The 22,216-nt window shown below is 45.8% G+C and overlaps 1 protein-coding gene across 3 annotated transcripts in view; it reads right to left on the bottom strand.

The window, feature by feature from the left end:
- Clybl (citramalyl-CoA lyase) overlaps nucleotides 1-22,216 on the bottom strand; it is a 226,223-nt gene that overhangs the window by 96,669 nt on the left and 107,338 nt on the right. The gene's annotated exons all lie outside the window — the stretch shown is intronic.

The following is a 22,216-nucleotide window of genomic DNA, read 5'->3' as shown; positions in this document are numbered from 1 at the left end:
AATCTTATACAAATATAAATTTTGGGGGACAGCTAATTGAAGACTGTCTGGAACTACTGTATGTCAACGTTTTCCACTGACTGAAAACACCTGAATATCTTTCTACAAAAAGGTAGAAAACAGGATTGTACAATGACAAATGTAATTTATTTATTTATCATTCACTCTGGAAAACAGAATTTACAATAAGTTCCAGGAAACGTTTGGGACAGTCTCTGCTCATGAGGAGCAGTGTAAGCAGATGTGTAAAAGCCAAAGGAGGCCCAGGACTACTGCCACTGGAGACAACTGCACAGGCAGAGTCTGCGAAGCTGCCCCTGCCCTGTGGGATCTGCTGAGCTTGGGAGAGTGGGTAGAAGGTTTGTAACCCTGCAAACTATAGTTTACAGGGGCCAGTTTCAGTTCTTAGCACAATAGCTGCCAATCCCCAGACCCCAGCCACATGTTAGGCAGCTGTGCACACGTCTGTGGGATGATCTGTACAGAGCCTGAGGGAGCCAGGTGAGCAAAAAGGACCTTGTCCTCTAAATACTGGGACCCGTATTCAGATCGCTGGTTGCTAATTCTGATCAAGGTGGGGGGCAGAGGCTGGAGTGTACTGTGTCTTCTTCCATTACTGTAACTCTTCTCCATAGGGCTGGTGTTTTCTAAAAGGGCCCAAAGCTCCCACTCCTCAATATCTCTCTCTCCTCTCCTCTCCTCTCCTCTCCTCTCTCCTCTCCTCTCCTCTCCTCTCCTCTCCTCTCCTCTCCTCTCCTCTCCTCTCCTCTCCTCTCTCCTCCCCTCTCCTCTCCTCTCCTCTCCTCTCCTCTCCTCTGCTCTCCTCCCCTCCCCTTCTCTCTCTCTCTCTCTCTCTCTCTCTCTCTCTCTCTCTCTCCCCCAGACTTATCTTGCCTCACCCTCCCTGGGAACACAGGCACACACTACCATACCTGGCTTAATTTTTCTTGTTTTTTTCCTTTTAAGAGCAAGACATTAAAGATTAAGATATTAAAAAATGTATTGTATATAGGGAAAATTAAAAAAAATAATCCTGCCTGCCTAGGTAAAGTCTTAGACCAAAAACTGTAACAAAAACAGCAAACTCTCAGGAAGAGGAGAATCTGATTAACAGAGTTATAACATTTTTTAGATTCAAATGCCCAATTTTCATCATCATTGTCAACAACAACATCTCACAGGACTACAAAGGAATAGGAAAATATAGTGCAAAGTGGGAAAAAATCAGTAAAAAATGTCTCTCAGAAAGACTTCATGGGGCTAGGGGTTTAGCTCAGCAGCATAAGTGCCTGCCTGGCAAGCATGAGGCCGTGAGTTCAACTCCCAGTACCAAAAAAAGGGAAAAAAAAAAGAAAGACTTGATGGTAAATATGCTAGACAAAGACTTTACAACAACTTTCTTAAAGACATGCAAGGAACTAAAGGAAGATGTGAAGACTGTCAATAGAAAAATTTATTAAGAAATGTAAATACCATTAGGCAGATTAAAAAACCAAAAAGGAAACAAATAGGAATGAGAGAGCTGAAAAGTACAATAACTGAAATGAAAAGTTATTGAGATGGGCTCAAAATCAGGTCTAAACAGAAGAAGAGAAAGAATTAGTGAATTTGAAAAAAAGACAATGAAAATTGCCAAGCAAGAACAGAAACAAGACTGAGGAAAAGTGAACACAGCCTACAGGACCTGCGGACATTATCAAGTCTACCAATGCATGTGTTGTGCAAGCTCTAAGAGGAAGTTAGAGGGAGAAAATTGTAAAGAAAATATTTTAAAAATAGTGGCTGAAAAAATTCTAAATTTGGGTTAGGGGATGTAGGTTAGTGGTAGAACACTTGCTTAGTACATCTGAGGCCCTGGGTTTGATCCCCAGTATTGTAAAAACAAATAAATAGAAAGTTGCCAAAATTGATGAAAGACACACATATCAATATCCAAGAAGCCCAGTCAACTCCAAGATGAACTGCAAGACCAACACTGAGACACGTTAAAATCAAACTTGCACAAGTGAGAGACCAAGAATCCTACAAATAGCAAAAGAGATGCAAAGCATCACATATAAAGTATCTTCAGTAAAAACAAAAGTAGATTTCTCCTCAGAGACTCTGAAGACAAGAAGGCACCAGACCAATAGATTTGAAGTGCTAACAGAGAAAAAATAATTGTCAGTTAAATACCCTATACTCAACATAACTGTCCTTCAAAGTGAAGGAAAATGTAAGATATCCAAGATAAAAGCTGAAGGAGTTCATTATTATTAGACCCATTCTATGAGAAAAACTAAAGAAATTCTACAGGCTAAAATGAAACCATGCTAGACAGTAACTCAAGCCAATGAAAAAAATAAAGATTTTAATGAAACAAAAACATGAACAATTACAAAAATTAGTCTTGTAATAATAGCTTCTAACTTCACAAAAGGTTTCTAATTTCATTTTTTATGTTCTGTGTAATTTATGAAACTTACACTTAAAAATTATTAGTGTAAAAGCTAGTATTATTTTATATTTGTAACTATATTTTTTCAACATAATTTCAAAGACTAATATATTTAAAAGCATTACTACAATAGGTTTTGGGACACACAATATGTAAAGATGTAATTCTGTTACACTAACAACCAAAAGAGCTGTAAAGACCAGAATTTTTATATGTTATTGAAGTTAGCATGGCATAAATGCAAACTGCAGTGTTATAACTTTAAGATGCTGCATGTAACCACCATGGTAACTACAAAGAAAATAGCTATAGAATACACAAAAAAGGAAATGATAAAAGTTGAACATGTCACTACCAAAAAGAAAGTTAGCCAAACATATAAAAGAGGATAATGCAGGAAATAGGTCACAAGAAACGTAGAAAACAAATGGCAAAGTGACAGAAGTAAGATCTTAAATTCTTCAACCTAGATTAAACTCTCAAATCAAAAGGTAAGAGTTAGGGCTGTGCTGTGCTTCAGGGGTAGAGCCTACCATGTGGGAGGTTCTGGGATCAATATCCAGCTACACATACACACCCACGTATGCACATGCACTTACAAATTGAAAAAAGTGGTACTTGCAGTGCTCTTCTTGCTTCAGCCTCCTGAAGGCTGAGATTCGAGGTGTGTGCCACCGTGCCCAGTGAAGTCCCACCTCTTACAGCCACCACCACCTCACACTGCCACAGGAAGCAACTTCCCACGTGTGACTTGTTGTGACACAAACTCAAGTCCTATTTGAACTGTAGCACTGACCAGCATCTCCAGAAGCAGCTGTCCTGTTGCTCCTATGGGAGAGCCATGTCCAGCGGTGATTGTCACCTTCGCTCTGGGACTCTCTGCCATGTCTGAGCCTTTCATCCAACCTATGACCTGCTCTTCCCCCGTGCATCCCTCTCTCCCATGACACATTTCCCCCTGCACCCTACCTGGGTGACTAGGAAGGTCCTGCACCCTACCTGGGTGACTAGGAAGGTCCTGTTAACTCCTACTCTGTCCTCTGTTCACTCCTTCCTTCAGGGGAGGGTTAGGAGGCATTGGATGGGCACCTGGGCCAAGAGACAGACTAAAAAAATGTACCCCTTGTACCTTCCCATGGTTGGAGACCAATAGGCATTTCTTCCCCATCACAGAATGACCCGGGCCACAGGGACAGGCTGAGGGCCAGCACCAACGGTGCCCAGGTGAGATGCTGTCCAGAGCACACCTGCACGGTCATCTGAAATGGTCCCAAGCTGCATGGTGCCGAGCAAAGCGGGAGGTGGCCCAGAAGGGGTGGGGTTGGGGTAGTGCCCTGTGAACCTGTAAACCAGGCCAGGAGGCTCAAGGCACAGTGAAGCTTGGGCAAAAGTCAAGGGCACCAAAAGGCAGGGGTGACTGTACTTTGGGTCTCCTTGCAGACTTGGAGGGCTGCAGGGGATCTCCTGGGTCCAAGGGAGAGAGATCTTACCCCTCCTACCTCCATTCCCCCTCCTACCGCAGGTCCACCCTTTCCCCCAGCCCCCGCTGTTCAAAATCTGTTCTGTACCGGAGCTGCCATCCACGCTGACGCCGCACGTGACTGTGACTGCAGTAGGTGGCAAGATCAGACTTATTTTATTTTAATCTTACATATCTGCAGTTAGGACTTCTTGATAGTCAACATGTAAATATATTCAAACAATATGCAAAGCAGGGGCTTAACATGACTTGAAAAAAATCTGGTTGCCTTATGGTGGGTTCTCTCTGCTGCCTTTCAGAAGCCACGTTCCTTCCAGGAGGACCTTGCCGCCATCTTCCCCTTTCCTCCTCCACCTGAGACCACTCAGTAGCCACGCATATAACTAGAGATGCACCCAGTCCTGTGCCACGGGGGCGCTCAACCTGGGACTCCACGGAACCGTCACCAGGGGACCTTTAACAATTGTCAAACAGCTGGGAGTAGGGGTCCGTGCTGCAACCCCAGCAATCCTGGAGCTAAGGGAAGAGGGTTACCACAAGTTGGAGCCCAGCCTGGGTAACTTAGACTCTGTCTCAAATTTATAAAAAAGTTTTTTAAAAGGGGTGGGGCTTCAGCTCAGGGCAAAGGCCCTGGTTTGATTCCTGGTATCACCCCCCATCTAAACACCCACACACCTACACAATTGTTAAATCCTAGATCCCACTCAATGCAATTAAATGAAGTAACTGGTAGCAGGCTTCAAGCTTCAGTGACTTTTTAAGCTCTCTGCATTTCTGCTCCATACACAAGGCATTACTGCAGACCAGCCCCTTGGGACACTGCTGTATCTTCTGAAGACTCCCCAGCTTCCATGGGAGGGCCTGTCCTCATGAGCACCTCAGCAATGCAGGAACTGGGTCCCTTCTTGCCTCATCAGCATCTGCTTGTGGAGGAGCTCCCTAGCTGACACAGATCCATGGAAAGTCTGTGGGGTTAAACTGTGTGGGTTATTGATTCTCAAACTTGGCTGCCACTGGGATCTCTCATCTGGGGAGTTTTCATATCTGCCAAAGCCACAGTTAAGCTGCAGGATGCCTGGTGTTGCTGGGGCAGGGTGAGACGGAGGCTTTGGGACTTTCAGAAGTTACCTTTGTGATTGTACTGTGTAACCTAGTCAGAGGGTCTGTCAGTCTTCCCAATGGATCACCACTGCCTTACTGCAGGATGTTCTGCTCTAATGAAACTTTCTCTTCAGTGAGTCATGTGTTACTACTATATGTAAGTTCCAGAGATGATATTAATAAAACCACAGCTGAAAATACTGCAAACTTGGAGAGAAAAAGCGTGATTAAAGAAAAGTTTCTCTGATTAAAAAAAATTAACATTATTGTCGAGCTGCTAATGACATCTGAAAGGACAGTAGTGCTCAAATAAGCTTTGTCCATTTGAGCAGGGTCCCCAGTCCCTGTTAGAGCAAGCAAAGCTTCCTCTGTGTTTACAGCTGCTCCTCATGGCTCCCATCACTGCCTGAGCTCTCCTGTCTATCAGATCAACAGCAACATTACATTCTCATAGGAGCACGAATCCTCCTGTGACCTGTGCAAGCAAAGGGTCTAGATTGTGTTCCTTTTTAATCTAATGCCTCATGACCTAAGAGGCAAAGCTGAGATGATGATGCTAGCACTGGGGAATGTAATTAGTATGTGTTGCAAACATATGCAAATAAAAAAAAGAAACTTTATAAAAGAATCCTCCCCCTTTTGCCCATGAGCAAATCATCTTCCATGAAACCCCTGGTGCCAAAGGGGTTGCAGAGTACTACATTTGAGAACCTTTAATTTAGTAATGATTTCTAAGCCCTAAATAAAAATTTCTTTCCTTTATTAGGGGTGCATCCAGAGGTCTCAACACCAACTGCATATTTTAATCACCTAGGGGAACTGTGAAAAAACAAAACCAAAGCCATACTTGGGCTAAAGAGCAAGTCAATCACACATAACACAGTCCTGTACTCGCATTTCTTGAAAGCTTCCAGAGACTTCGAGGTGGAACCAAATGATGAGAATCCCCAGGCTGTAAGAACACAAAGGGCTTTATGAATTCTAGGTAGGACTGAGGTTGTTATCAGGATCTAACCCTGCTGGATTTACCAATCCCACCATTTTCCATGAATCAAGGGATGGAGATTGCTAATGGTAGAGGCATAGATTGCCAAACTCGGAAGTCACGTTACTCTGCATTCCCCATCTACTGAGCCAGGAGTGACCATAACCACAGAGATCGGGGTGGGGGTGAATATCAAAGTCCTTAAAGAGTTCAGAGCTAAAACCAGGTTCTCAGACCTGGTCACAGTGAACTGGGAAACAACTGTCTGTTAACAGAGAAGAAAGTCTAAGTTCCAAGAGTGTAAGGATCTGAATACACAGCTCAAGGGAGGCTGAGTAAGGAAAAGGCCTGAAGCACAGGACGTCCTTGTCACTGGCAGGAGGAATTCTTCAGGGGCTGGGGGAGCTGAGGGAGACAGGCCTACCGATCAGACTAGAGTGAAGATTTTCACTGTGCTCCAGGAAGCTGTGGGGTGTGACGGCAGCTGGAAGTGCAGCGCCTGCCTCCCGGGTCAAACTCTGCTCAAGTACTTCCCGGGACTGCCGTGTGGCCCTGGGGAGACAGCAATCTGCTCTGCTAGGCAGAGGAGGGGCTGGAGCAGCCTAACAGGCAGCGGTGTAGCCTCTTCCATGGTTACATGCTGGGCAACACCTAGTTCTCTGGGTCTGACCTCAGCTGGCAGTGGCAACAGTCACAGCGGAACTGTAGCCCTGGGTGAAGGTGAGAGCCCATTCAGCCAGCCTCTCCTTCCCTGCAGGTGACAGCAAAACTCACCTGCTAATTCCCCCATGCATATGGCTATTAATAACTAGGTATCTGCGCCAGGATCTATTATGGAGGCCTGCTTCTGTTCTTGCTTTGCTAAATTCTAATGCCCAGAGAGATGCTGGCTCTACTTTGAAGAACCATGTTTTGGTTTCCATGGTAACAGTGCACGGGGGGGGGGGGGGGGGCGGCAGGGAAGAGGACCTTCCGTGAACAGGAGAGCAAGGCTTGACTTTTCCACCTCCACTGACAGGACAGGCCCCTCATGAGGTCAGCACCTGACAAAGGCCGGTAAGGGCAGGGTTGTTTCAGGAAAGCCGAAAAGACATTTTCAGGGCAAACTCACAAACAAGCATGTCACACCTCACTCAAGAGCTCCATTTTGAGCTGAAAGAGAGAAAAAGTCTCGAGGCCAAAGCAAACAAACCCAGGATAGCAGCTGGAGGTCCAGGAGATTTGCTTCTGGGGCAATCACACAGGCCCAGACCAGCACTGGAGACACTACAGGGATTCTCCAGGCACTGGGGTCCCTACCCTTTTTAAAGGAAACCATGGAAGAACAGGTTACTGCAGGATGAGAACAGGCTTAACAAATAGAGACAAAAACAGCATCCTTCTACTTGCCCCTCCAGGTAAAGGAAGGCAGTGACATAAACCAGGCATGGTTCTCACACCTGTAATCCCAGCACTGGGGAGCCTGAGGCAGGAAGATTGCTATGAGTTCAAGGCCAGCCTCAGCCTATGTAGTGAGTTCAAGGCCAACCTGAATTACAGAGCAAGACTCTTTCAAAAAACAAAAAAAAAATTTTTTTTTAATTAAAAAAAAGCATTGTACACCTAAAAATGACTTAAGTAGCAGTAGTATGTCCTGTATATTTTACCATAATTTAAAAAAAACTAAAGGTATGGGTGCAGCAGCACACGGCTACTCTACTTAGGAGCCTGAGGCAAGAAGATCCCTTAAACCCAGGAGTTTCAGGCCAGCAAAGCCTGGATAATAGCAAGACCTTGGCTAAAAAAAAGGTGAAAGTCACCAAATTCACTTGCCCTGTCACAGCCACACAATCTTTTTACACACAAACATGTGCTGATCAAATTCAGCATCTACCATGCAGTCAATAAACACTGTGTCCACAGGAGCTGGCCCTTGCTAAGGAAGGGTCGAGCTGCACAAACACGGAAGAGAAGCTGGCAGTCTGGTGGCACCAATCTGTCACTCACTGAATGCCTGGGGTGGCCACAGAACCCTCAGATTCAGGCAGGGGTGCAGCTTATTTGAGGGGAAAGGTAAATTCCAGGAACAGAGAAAAAGCCGAATGCACTGTGGTGACCATTAGTTATCCCAAAGAGGGGCATGATTATGTCCCACATGGATTACTTTCTTCCTCCTTTTCTTTTTTTCTTTCTTTCTCTTCTTTTATTTTTTATTTATTTTTTATTTTTTTGCAGTACTTAGAATGAAGGGGCTGGGATTTAGCTCAGTGGCACAGGCACTTGCTTGGCAAGCATGAGGTCATGAATTTGATCTCTATTACCAAAAACAAAACAAGCAAACAGAAAAAGGGACTGAACCTAGGACCTTTGCACTGAGCTACACTCCCGGCCCTTTTTTTATTTTTAATTTTGAGATGGGGTCTCACTAAGCCAGTCTGGGATCCTCCTGCCTCAGCCTCCCAGAGGGCCAAGATTACAAATATGTACCACCTCACCTGGCTGTGACTTAGTCATTAATTATAAGCATAGTAGTGGCAACTTTTGGAGTGGTTTGAATCTGGGGCATTTGGTAGCAGTTTCTGAAAGGAAGATGAAGAGAAAGAGCTCTTGCTCAGGTCAGCAGAAGGCGAGGATGCAGAGGAAGGCAAGGGATGGAATGTGAGAGCAGGTGAGGTGAGTCCTGAGAGGACCAGGCACCAGGAGGAGGCCCAGCAGTGGAGGGAACATGGTGCTCAGAAAGCGTGAAGTAGGAAGGAAAGGAGCGGGCAGGGGAGGGGAGGAAGGCCGAGTTTGGCTTTTGTTTTCCTGCAAAGCTCCCCATTTGCCCAGGGGAACCACAGACCATGTGCCTGTTTGGGGGTCTTTGCCCTAATCCCACTTTCTTTTGGCAAGAGGAGGAGGCGGGGCAGAGGCTTTGTGAGAGTCTCTCCTGGCGTGAAGCTGGGGGAAACCTGCGCCCCTTGGCAGAGATTAGCATCTCTGCTCCTTTTGGGCTGCTTCTCTCAAGGACCCTGAAAACACAAAGGACTCTGAGTGACCCAGCATGGGGAACCCCGGAGACCAGCACCTAGCAGGCATGTGATGTGCGAGTACTCCAGGAAACTGTAGTTTAAACCTGGCGGGCGGGCCAGCCTGGCTTCCTTTTGCCAAGTTACTGAGTCTACATCCTGAAACTCTCGGAGTAGCAGGAGAGACAACTGTCCCACAACTGGCCATAGGTGAGCATTCGTTCCTGACTAAGAAGCTCTCCCTCCCAAACCAGCTGCAGAAGAGATTTAACAGCTAAGGCACTGCAACGGCTGCGGAGGGGCCTGACCCCTGCTGTCACAGGAATAGCCACTGCCAGGCACGGTGGCATGGGTGTGTGTGGGTCCAGCCGCTGAGCAGGATAAGGCAGGAGGATTCCATGATTTCCAAGCCAGGCTGGGCTACTTAGCTGTTGGGAACCACAAATTAGAAACTGAAGCTAGGACCGGGGGGCCTTAATGATCCCGTGATGCCACGACCTCTGGAGCAAGATCGTTGCTGCCCTCTGAGTCTAAGAGCACCGCTGCTCTCTAAGTCGTCCCACGCTCCCTCCAATTGTTGCGTGCACCCAATGAAAGTGGCTAGCTCGGAGAGCGCTGCTTTGCCCATCCCGAGGCACTGATGTACCAGGCCCCTTTTATGAAACTTGCCTCTGTTTTTCTTCACGCTTCACTGTACCCCTCAGCCAGGCAGTTGGGAATCTTGGCCAGGAACCTTGATACACAGTCAGCTGAAGGCAGCCTGGAATACATGGTGAGACCCTGTCTAAAAACCCAAACCAAAACAGAAAAACTGTCCATCATACAATTGTGGTAGGGATCAAATGAGATTATGTACATAAAAACAATTTACGAAGAGTAAATATCAATACAAAGTTAAATATTTTTTTGAAAAAGACCAACTAAACTTCCCCACTTAAAAATTCTACTAATGCTGGGTAATTCAAAATTTTAAAACTATCATGGGAAGCGTTGCCTTTTTTGTTGTTGTTGTTGTTGTTTGTTTGTTTGTTTTTGATGCTGGGCTTAAACTCACAACCTCGAGTTTGCCAAGCAGGCACTTATGTTGTCCCCAGCCCAAACTCTGCTAATTTGTTTACTGAGACAGGATCTCAATATGTAGCCCAGGTTGGCCTCAAACTTACAATGATTCTCCTGCCTCAGCCTCCCTCCTGAGGGCCAAGACTGCAGGCATGCTCAACCACACCCAGCCTAAAACACAATATATTTAAAGGCCACATGATTATCTCCTGGTTTGTTCCGAGCTTTAGAGATAACAGCAAATGCAAACTGGAAAAATTGATTTCTCCTTAACTGTGTTTTTAAAGGTCATGGAAGAAGACCATCACCCTGACAGATGCAGCCATGGATTCTTTTCCAGAGTTTTCCACAAGCTAAAAGACTTGCTAAGCATGTCAAATTAATATGCCATCCCATGGCCAGGTCTTTGCAATGAAAGTAATCAAAGCAGAATTTTTTTCCTACAGAAAACGGCTCTACAGTTTTGAGAAAATAGTTCTTTCTGCATCCTAATTTTTTTTTTTTTTTGTAACTGTCATGAAAATGATCTGGGTTAATGGGATCCCTGTTTCCTTCCTAGAGACTCTCAAAAATTCCTTTCAAGTGTGGATCTTAATAAAATGAGGCCAAAATGTTACATAGCTTAGAATTTTGATATTTTGGTAGCTACAGTCCCTTGATTATTCTGCTCTGTGGATTTGGGGAGGGGCTAATATTGATTTCTCTCTCACACTGAATAATTTCTAGAAAAAACACAGTCTGGGTGTAATTGCCAGCCCCATACCACACACAGGAAAGCTGTGAACGCAAGCTGTGATTACCAATCCCATGGAAGTGGCTTTGATTGTGTGGGACCCACAATAAGATTAAGATTGTTTTTTCCTTCTTAATTATGCAGAGCTAAGTGTGATGAAAATTAAAACTAAACATATGGATGTGATCATGAGGCTTTTACTAACAGTTTTTTTAAAGTATTTTTAATATGCTAAAAAAACACAAAATCTTTTAAATATCTTTTTAAGACAAGACTTGGGAGAACTTGCTCTAATTTTAGGCCAAGATTCTTTTCCTAATCCAGTGTCACACTTACAATGTACCAGCTCCACCTGCAAAACAGTTTCTTTCCTCTTTTAGTTTACAAAAATGTTGCTCTTACTGAATTATAACTTAGTATTCAGTGGACTGAACTAATCAAATTCAAAATGTAACTTTTATAGTAAAGATAAAGAGAATACAATAAAAAAATTAAGAGGTGAAGCCTTTCCATAAACTGTTAGTTTAAGATAATCTATGTAATACTTTATTTGTGATCTGAGTCACAGTTTTCCATAATAATAGTAAAAAAAAAAAAAAAAAAAAAACCACCAGGTCATCTGGAGTCCGAAAACCCTCTGTGTTTGTCTGGAATGAGGTAGCTCGTGTTCAAAGCTGAGTCCATCTTGCATCCTCTGTAGGTGAACTCGGACTCTGGCATTTCCTCCCTGACAAAGAGTTGATGACGATGTGCTCTGAGTCAGGAGCTCCAGAGAGACAGCTCTGGATGGGACAGCTGTGCATATCATGGCACCAGAGGGACAAACTCCAAGGGAGCAGGGCAGCTGGAGCAGGGTGGTGACCCTGGATTCCAGTGGCGGGGACTGCCCCCTCCCCGGTCCTCTTGGGCTCTCTTGTCCTGCCCTTCCATCTTATGTCTTCTTTATTCCCTGTCCTTTGCTACTTCCCATCTCACCTGCTGATTTGCCAACTCCAACCCCTAAATGTATCTCTTGGGAGAGTTCAATTGTCACTGGTTTCTCTGGCTCAGGAATCCTCGCTAGGACATGTCATCCATCCCTTCATCTGCTGAGTGACAAGGGTACACCCTTGTGATCGGAAAGTTGTGAGCATTGCAGGAGCCAGCAGCTCCCGTTCAGTTTCTCTGGGACCTCGGGGAACGCTATTACAAGCTCCAAATGCCAGAGGACTGAGGAGCTTTCCTCTCCAACTATGGCACAGATGCAATGAGTGACTATTAAAAAGCCAAGTAAGTTTCCTGTGGTCCTCCCTGGCATCTAGCATTTCAAAAAAAAAAAAAAAAAAAAACAGAGAAAAATCAACCAGTCAATCAATCAATCAATCAAACCTATGAACCAGGTAGTTGCTGATTCCCAGTGGTACCAGCAGACAACAGCAATAACACAGAAAAGTGATGGGACATTAAATTATAAAACGCCAACACCGATATGGTAATTCCTACTAATTAAGAAAGAAAGGGGCTGGGGATTTAGCTCAGCAGCATAAGCGCCTGCCTTGAAAGCAAGCAGTCGTGAGTTCGATCCCTGGTACCGATAAAAATGAAAAAAAGCCAAAAAAAAGAAAGAAAGATAGAAGCTGTTTGTTATAAACACCACCAGGTCTTGAGCAACGCCGGAGAGCTCACCCCACAGAGCTGAGCCAAGCACTCGTGGTCTCGAAGAGCGCCTGCTATTAATCCTAGTTATGTACCTACGTTTGCATCCTTAGTTCCGGGCTTGTTTCTCAAACAATTAGCGCTAATGAATGGCCAGGATACCTTGGATCATATATGTCTAATTGCAGTCAAGAGCAGTTCTTGGAGGCACGTATATTTCAATGGACTGCTGGGGATAATGCTTGTTAATTGTATTTCTTTAGCCGCAAGTAAAGGAAAAAGGCTGCTCGGGCAAAAAAGGGAACTAAGTGTTCTCCTCTTTCCCTTTGTTCCCGGAAGAACTAAAGTCACTTCAAGAGCCACTTAATCCCATCATCCGCGGTTACAATTGCCTCCCAGCATCAATCAGAAAGAATCTGTGGTAGGATGACACTGCTATATTGTGTAATTAAAAGCAATTCAGGTAGTCATTGCTTGGGGCCCCTTTGCAGGATCAAATATTTAAAATGGCCCTGCGGGACCCTGGTCACCCAAGAGTTTTACATTTGGTCAGCAACTGTCTCTCCCTGGAAAGGGAAGAAGATGCATAGGAAAAAAAGAAAAAGAAAGATTAAAAAAAAAAAAAGCTACATTTTTCTTAGCACACATGGTAAAGCAAAAACAAAACAAGAAGAGCAAAGTCTAAATTATAAAAAAAAATACAACTCCCAAATATAAAATGAAATAAACACAGTAGGAAGGGGGAAGAAAACAACTAAAAACCAGCCTGTAAGGGACCTGCAACGGAGCACAGTGGACCTCACCCCACTGCTGCTGATAAAGGCAAAGGTGAGAGGTGCTTTTTAGATATTTGCTTCTTTATTCATTCATTTCTTTCTTTTTGGTAGTGCTGGGGCTCAAAACTCGGGGCCTTTTGCACACCAGGCAAGCATTATATACTATCACCAAGCCATACTCCCAGCCCTGAGCAGTACTTTAAAAAACATTAAAAAATTGGCTATCTACTTCTCAAGGAGCTTAAATGATTTTTTAAAAATGAATTTTAAAAACATAAAAATCAAAGTGCCAAGGTTTGATTTCCTGAAACAGTCTGTTGCTACCTAGTTCAGGCTGGCTTTGAATTCACTATGGAGCCCAGGCTGATCTCCAGCTCTCCGTGGTCCTCCTGCTTCAGCCTCCTGAGTGCTGGGATTACCGGCGGGCACTGGCATACCTGGCAGGTTTTTGTCTTTTATAACCAAAAAGAGTTTAACACGGTAATTCCTTTCTTTCTTTTTTGAACAGTGATTTCTGATGTGTCTGTTTCAAAGAAAGAACTATTCCTGTCTGAGGCCGAGCCTTCCCAGGAGGTACTGGCCCAGCTTGGCCCGGGGCCTGCCAGCCTACAGAGCTCAGTGAGGCTGTCACCTGCCTTCCCGATGAGGCTTCGGCTCTTCTCACGGGTTCTCCAGGAGGTCACAGAGGTGGGGCTGATCTTAGCAGTGCCCAAGGCATGTGGATCCAGGAGGGCCCGGCTCAGGGTTCGGGTGAGGCCCTGGGTTCAGTCCCGAGTACTAGGGATACAATGACAGCTTACAGCGGTGCAGCACGGCAGAATGGACCGATGCTTTGAGTTGGACAGAGCCAAGCCTCTAGAAATCGCTCACTCTTCTCGCCTGGCTGCCGGCCGGTCAGGGAGACACACTGCTCCCCCGGCTCCCAGGGGGTAGCTGAGAGTTTCCCAAGGCAGAAGCCCACTCACTGCTGGCAAGTGGCCAATTTGGGAGGGACCAGGGTGCACCCACTGCTGGCAGGGGCCCTTCCCTTCCAGGGCCCGGAGGTACAGAGAAAAGGGGTGGAGGTCTGAGGGCGCCTCTGACTTCCCTCAGCCGGAGTCCCTGTCTCTCCCCACACTGGCAGATAACTTATTTCACAAATGGGCACCATTGCTTCTTTACCGGACCCAGCCTTACAGTATCTATTTCATTTCCTACAGTTGGTTTGTTTTTTAAAATTTGTTTTTGGACTAAAATCTGTAGGCACTTTTTTACAGAGAAAGCAAATGTAAACATTAAGCAAAAGGCATTTTAGGAATACTGAAGCCAGGTGTGCTGACACGTCCCTGTGTGACCCAAAAGCACTCAGAAGGCTGAGGCAGGAGGATTGCTGTGAGGTCAAGGGCCAGCCTGGGCTACCTAGCAAGACCCTGTCTCAAAAAAACCAAAACAGACTAAAAAGGAATGCTCAAAACTGAATGAAACAAGAGGAAGAAACACGAATTCATTCATAACAGACTTCCAGGAAAAAAAATCTGCGCTTCCGCTGGGCTTCAGGAAACATCTTCAACCCAGTTCCCAGGCAGGTGCTGTATCAATACCCTATCTCTTGCCTCTCGGCCCCAGGCCCCTGCACCGCAAGTGTCCCCGATGCCCTCCTGGGACTCAAGGAACGGTGCCCACCGGGGGCCGCCAGGAAGAGCCCAAGGCTGGCCCCTCCCGTCCTGCCTCGATCCACGCTGGGCAAAGGTAGCCTGGGCTAGCGGGAGCTGACAACCTTGGTGCTGTGCTGTGGGTCCAGGAGACTTCAAGGGTGAGAGGTGCGGACCGCAGTGACAACACGTACAGTAACACAAGGGGTGGCAGCTGCGGCCCTTTCCCAAGCACATGCGCACCAAGGCTAGGCTGCGCACCCGGTCCAGCGGGTCTGGGACTCACGGACTCGGGTCTCAGCCCCTGTGTCTGCATTCACCACTGCACCCATGTGGGAGGGTTCGCTACTGTCAGGGAAGTGGCTCCGATGGCTCAGCTGGCATCCGAGAACCCTTAAAAGCAGCGTGACCCTAGAGACCGCTCAGAGGCAAACCCTTCTTCCTTCCTTCCTTTCTTCCTTCCTCCCCTCCCCACCCCACTTAGTTTTGTTTTCTGAGACAGAGTCTCACTCTATAGCTCAGGCTGGCTTCTCACTTGTGGTTGTCCTGCCTCGGCCTCCCAATCCTGGGATTGGAGCCCCCCCCCCAACTGTTTGTAAGTCTGAATCCCTGTGGGAACTGGTGGGAGAACAGGACACAGCCATAGTGATTGGGAAAGCGGCCACACTTGCCAGGGAACACGCACCCCCTTTTCCGTTCCAGGAGTCATGAGACACCCAGGACCTGTCTGGGTTTACACCTACGCTGTTTTTCCCAGTGGAGCAACGGGAGAGGAATACCCACTCCCAAGCTTCCTGTGGGGCTTTAAAGGGTTTTTTGTTTTGTTTTTTTTGAGACAGGGTCTCACTATGCAGTTCAGGCTAGCTTTGGGCTAACTTTGTAGCCCAGGCTGGTCTCAAACTTATAATTCTCCTGCCTCAACCTCCCAAGTGCTGGGATTACAGCTAAAGGGATTTCTAAAGCCAAGTGTGTTGTTGAACACTCATAATCCCAGCACTCAGGAGGCTGAGGCAGGAAGACTGTAGTCAGTTTGAAGCCAGCCCAGTCTCAAACAACAATAAAGATTTCTACACTCCCCAGGATATAAGATCACTTGGTTTCCAGAACGTGGCCAGAGAACTGAGTCTGACCCCTATCCCAATTTGCACTTCCTCGGGGACCCTGCATGGCTGCTGGGGACCCTGCAGCCTTCCCTGTGTCCCTAACAGGGATTCCAGGCTCAGGCAGCTATTAGAGGACCCCCAGGCCTGCATAGTCCTCTCAGAGCTGGGCCTGAGTCCCTGCCCTGCACCTCTCAGTCATAGGCATTTCTGAGCATGTTTCTCTGCAAAAGCAACTATTTTTATTATTTATTTTTGGATACCGGGAACCATTACTTGCTTATCAAGCAGGTGCTGTGCGACTGAGCTACATCTCCAACCCTGCAACTGCTTGTAAAGAGTTCCATGGAGGAACCACGTGCACTCTGAACCTCTGGGAAGCATTAATGGCAGGATGAGCACACTGTGTATTTCTGTTGTAGTAACGACTACACTCGGGCCTTCACATCGAGCCCCCTTTTTGTTTCAAGACTCTTCTGATAAGTTGCTAAATTGCCCAGGCTGGGCTCATACTTATGATCGATCCTCCTGCCTCAGCCTTCCAGACTATTGGGATTACAGTGGGAACCATCATTCACAGCTGGCGTGAACCTACCTGCTAAAACGCCCTGCCGTGATGAGCATTTCAGCTCATTATAGCTGAATGTGTGTGTGGTGCTGGGACTGAACTCAGGACCTTCACACTGCATTCCCAGCCTTTTATTTTTATTTTTAGGTACGGTTTACCTGAGTCTCTAATCTACCCTGACTGAGCTCAAACTTGTGATCTTCCTGCCTCAGCTTTCCAGAGTGTTGGGATTACAGGCATGTACCACCACACCTGGCTACCAATTTAAATACATTTTTAAAAATACAAGTAATCAATACTGTGTTTTTTAAGATTTTGATCACTTGGGGCTGGGGATTTAGCTCAGCAGCATAGGCGCCTGCCTTGCAAGCAGACAGTTGTGAGTTCAATCCCCGGTACCGATAAAAATGAAAAAGATCAAAAAAAAAGATTTTAATCACTTGAGAGCTACCTTTTCCTCTTTTTTGGGGGAGGCACCAGGGATCAAACTCAGGACCTTGTACCTGCCAGGCAGGCGCCTACACTGCTGAGCTCTATCCCTAGGGCTACTTTTTCTTTTAAGAATTAAATGAAATCACAGTGTTAGCTTGGCGCAGCGAACCACACATGCATTTAAATGCCCCACGGAGCATGTCTGCCTCAGCGTCCTCTGAACTCTCGTGACAACTTCCGCAGTGGCATGAGAGTCACCTCCGAGGGTCCAGCTGGCCAGGGAGCCTTGCAGGGCGATGACAGATGTGCTGCACCTCGCTCTGCCTGCTCTGAGGCACCTGCCCCTCCTACCTCTTCCCTTCTTTTCACCAGAATTTACCGAGCTCTGCACCAGCAGCGTCTGCACTCACACGCAGCCATCTGGTAAGTCAGAACTTTTGAATATCCAGGTTTGCAGTGTCTGGGTTTTATTTCCCATGTACAACGAGAGGCCAACAAGTTCTTTAAATCTCTGACTCTATTTCATTTTTTGACACTGACAGAAATTTAAAATGAACACTCAGGTTTGTTGACTGACCAAACAGACTGACTTAGCGCCTTCCACCTGGTTAACTGGAGAAATCATCTCATCCTCTGGGTAAATGCGCCCTTCTTAATGACCACAAAACTCCTCCATTTGTTTCATTTCACAAATTGTTTTAATGACTACATCTATCTCATGCCACAGCCACAATCTGTCCTTTGCAGTTTTTTCCCCCTTGGTTTTTTGGAGACAGGGTCTTTCTAGGTAGTTCAGGCTGGCTTTGAACTCACTATATAGCCCAGGATGACCTTAAACTCACAAGGATCCTCCTGTCTCGGCCTCCTGAGTGCTGGGATCACAGGTGTTGGCTATCGCGCCTGCCTTCCTGAACCATGGTTTGCTCAAGACACATGAAATGCACCAAAAATACGCTCTGCACCCTAGGAAGAAGTACAGAGAAGCCCCTCCCAGAAACAATTGCCACCAATGTCGTAGGTTCCCTTTGTTCTTTCCAAGAGCCCTCCCTCTGCGACTAGAGAATCCAGCTAGGGGCGAAGGCCGGGCTTCCTAAAGGAAAGAAGTGCTGCTTCTCGCTGCAGTGCCTGCTCATTCAGTTCCGCATGGTATTTATTTAAAAACATCCCAGAGACAACGAAGCCCTTGATCAACAGTAAAAGCTCCTTCCTGCACTTAACTCTCCTTTCTTTGGGCCCTGTCCCGACACAGCCATCGCAGATGCTCCACAGCAGACACCAGAGCGCTAGGCTAGTCGCAGGAGGTCGCCTTCCTCCCATGACTACTGTTCTGGGTGAGGGGTGCAATGACTGCCTCGAGGGTTTAGCTTTTAGTTTGTTTTGTTTGTTATTTTATTTTTGGTATTGGGGATCAAAGTCACAACCTGGAGCTTGCCAGGCAGGCGCTGTGCCACTTGAGCTATATCCCCAGCCCGGTTGTTGTTTTGAGACAGGATCTCACGTGGCAGTTCAAACTGCCTTGAACTCACATTGTTTTTCCTGCCTCGGCCTCCAGAGTGCTGGGATTACTGGCATGCAGCCTGTGGGAAGTCAAAGCTGGCTGCTGCCTTGAAGTGCTGCCCCTGTGCCATGCCACCCTGCCTTGGAGCTGGCTGATTATGGACAGAAACCTCCACAAACAGTGAGCTAAATAAACCTTTCCTTCCTTTATTATGGGGGTTGGGTGTTTTATCCCAGCAACCAAGATAAAAGATATATGACTGAATTATATTTTCTGCTAGACGAAGCTATGAGAAGCATTACTTAGGTACCTACAGCTTACTGGACAGTATGTTAAAATAAAACAGCAGTCATGCTAAGTCAAGCAAGCCTAAATTTTCCTAGTAGATTATTTTCTTTATAATGTTTCTTTTTTCTTTTCTGTTTTACTTTTTTTGGTACTATCTCATTCATTTCAACAATCCTATGAAATAAATATTATTGATGCCTATTTTATATATGGAAATATATGCATAGTTTTAAGTTTTCAAATGGCCAGCTGCTGAAATTATGTCACATTTTATAACTAATGCAAGTTTTCTCAGGGTGTTGCACAAGCCAAAGTATACTAACTTAATCTACATTGAACAGAAAAAACACTTATTAAAAAAGAAGGGCATGGTGGTGCCCGTCTGTAATCTCAGCTAATCAGGAAACTAAGGCAGGAAAATAGCAAGCTTGGGGCTATGTGGCAATTTAGGGAGATGGTCTCAAAATGAAACGTTTCAAAGGGCCAGGAATGTCGCTCAATGGTAGAGCACTTGCCTAGTATGTACGAGGGTCTATGATAAATTTCCAGGACAAGAAAGAAAGGAAAGAAGAAAAGAAAAGAGAAAGAGGAGCAGAGATGCAGGCCAAAAGTAATAGTAATCCCGAGAATGCCTTTTCTTCCTCATGTTGCCTCTGTGGTAGTGCAGGGGAGGGCTCCCAGCAAACTCTTGTCTGACAGGCACAGGAAGTAAATGTCTCAGCCTTTGTGGGCAGAAAGAGAGTGAGGAGCCTGCTAATACCTGAATAGCAAGACAGAACACAAACTTCTATGGATTTTTAAATGAAATTCAGTATAAAATAGAATACAACATTTTGGTAATATAGCTCTATACATAAGAAAAACAATTTGGAAAGTCATAGAATTTTGCTTCACTGAGGTTCAAAGTAATTGCTTCCTATCATCAAATGACTCATCTAGAAAATGTTCTTTTTGGGGGTGGTGTGGGGAAGCAGGAAGTTGAGAGAAGGTCCTGCTGTGTAGTCCAGGTGAGCCTGGAACTCACTATGTAGCCCAGGCTGGCTTCAAACATGTGGCAATCCTCCTGACTCAGCTTTGTGTGCTGCCAGTCCCAGCCTGGAATAAACTATTCTTAGGTAGATGGCATACAAAAATTGGTAGCAAGTGGATTGGTAGCCAGTGGGTACTGTGACTTCCTGTTTAGCTGTAGACCAGTGTGTACACTTTGGAATACCAGCAGCTCACAGAGGGAGGACCTAAGTCCCAGGGAAATCTGCTAGCCATAATCATGGTAGGACAAGCAGGACCAGGCCCTAGGCGGGGTCTTTCAGTTTAGATTTCTCAGCAACAACTTCTTAGCCTGGAGGCCTGGGGTCACTGCAGCACCTCTGCTGCACCAAAGGAAAGTGGATTTGCATGAATCACAAAGTCAATGTCACAGTCTCATCTTCCCCAGGCATGGTGGCACATACCTGTAATGCCAGCACTGGGGGGGGGGGGGGAGCTGAGGCAGGAGGATCGCCATGCCTTTGAGACCAGCCGGGGCTACATAGTGAGTTCAAGGCCAGCTGAACTACACAGTGAGACCCTGTCTCAAAAAACCAAAAAACAAACAAGCAAACAAATCTCCATCTCTCTCACTTTGCTTATTCCTCTATCCTAATGCCAATTTCCTTTGGGGAGTGCAAGCACTAACAGATCAGTGTTGCATTGCTAAGTATAGCAAGGATTTCATCCTTTTAAAATACAAAACCCAGAAACTCAGTCTTTTGTAGGCTCCCTGCTTTGTGATCACAGGGGAGGGGAGGGAAAAGGTGAACAGGGAGGCAATCGAGCACAAAAGTCCAGACACTATTTGACTACAAAAATGCAGAGCAGGGGAGCGGGCTGGAAGAAATGAATCCAAAATCCCGCAAACAGAGGAGGGTGAGTTCTTCTCTGAACAGATCAAGGGTCGTAGGTTTTCATGGTTACTCAGATGGAACAAGAAAAGATTTTAACCTCTCTGCCTTATTCCCTTTGGGTCTGAATAAAGAAAGTCAGGCACATTCTAAACATCCATTATCATTTTCTTCTTCCTTTTAAGACAGGCCAGGCAACATCTGGCGCAAGATTCAGGGTTCCATCCGTGCCAGGAACCATGGCACGAAAGTGAAGCACACCCCGGTCAGAGGGGGCCCTAGGGAAGGCTGCCCTACCCCATTTCCGGCCCCACTTCCGGCCTCAGGCAGGACACAAGGATTCTGGCTGCTCTGCAGGAGTGGAGAAGCTCACAGGGCAACTGCACACGTGTCCAAAGAGGGAAGAAACCATATTTTCCAAATTAGTGCAGCTTGCAGCTGACAGGCCGAAGGCCCATTCATCTACATGCATAATGAGCTGGTGTCCCCATGACTAACAAAGCCTGCAGGAAGTATGTGCTCACTCTCTCGCCTTCTGGTAGTGCACAAGATATAAAGCAAGCTTTGAAACAGGCAAAAGCGGGCATGGTGGCTCATACCTGTAATCCCAGCCCTCGGGAGGCTGAAGCAGGAAGATCACTGGAAATTCAAGGCCACTTTGAAATATATAGTGAAACCTTGTCTCAAAAAGACAAGGCAAATAGAAAAGAAAAAAAAACACAATGAAAAAGAGGAGGTTTGGGCAGTCATGTTGACTATGAAGTGGAATCGGTTTTTCTGGGTTCACATGACAATGGATTCCAGCCCCCTCAGCAGCCCTCTCTCTACAGGGCTAATTTTTTTTTTTTTTTTTTTTTTTTTGGTCTTTTTTCTGTTTATTGGTACCGGAGATCGAACTCATGACCGCCTGCTTGCAAGGCAGGTGCTTATGCTGCTGAGCTAAATCCCCAGCCCCTACAGGGCCAATTTTTAGACAAGTCTGTTCATTTTCCTAATGGAGCCAACTCTGGAATACTTACAGTTTCTTAAACATGTTCATAGTACATAATTGGAATTGCAAAATCTGTTCATTTGCTTGTTGTTTTGTTTGCTTGAGAAAGGTCTCACTATGTAGTCCAAGCTGGCCTTGAACTCCCTATTGAGCCTCAAACTCCTGCATCAGCCTGGAAGATGGCTATTGTAGGCACGTACCATCACACCCAGCTGAGATTATAGATTCATTTTCTTTTTTTGTCTTTTTGAGACAGGGTCTCACTATGAGTTCAGGCTGGTTTTGAGCTTACTTTGTAGCCCAGACTGGACACAGACTTGCAAGGATCCTCCTGCCTCAGTCTCCTGAGTGCTAGGATTACAGGTAGTTGTGCACCACCATGCCCAGCTCAAGATTACAGATTCTTAAAAATTAATATACATCTCTAATCACAATGATAAAACAGATCAAGAAGTATATTTGAAAGAGAAACAGAGGCAACAGTCCCAAGAGCCACAACTGAGGGGGCTGCGATTTTAGAAGTGGTCTTTACGCTGCCCTGAGCCCCCTCCCTTCCTGGTATATAACAGATACTGCTTACATATGTAGAGAATAAAGATGTCAATGCGAATGCCAAATTTCTTAAATTAGCTTTA

This window comes from Cavia porcellus, unplaced genomic scaffold (assembly GCF_034190915.1).
Source record: "Cavia porcellus strain 051 isolate PalLab524CR breed Dunkin Hartley unplaced genomic scaffold, mCavPor4.1 scaffold_4, whole genome shotgun sequence".
Taxonomy (NCBI): domain Eukaryota; kingdom Metazoa; phylum Chordata; class Mammalia; order Rodentia; family Caviidae; genus Cavia; species Cavia porcellus.
This window is presented reverse-complemented; position numbering and strand designations above follow the sequence as displayed.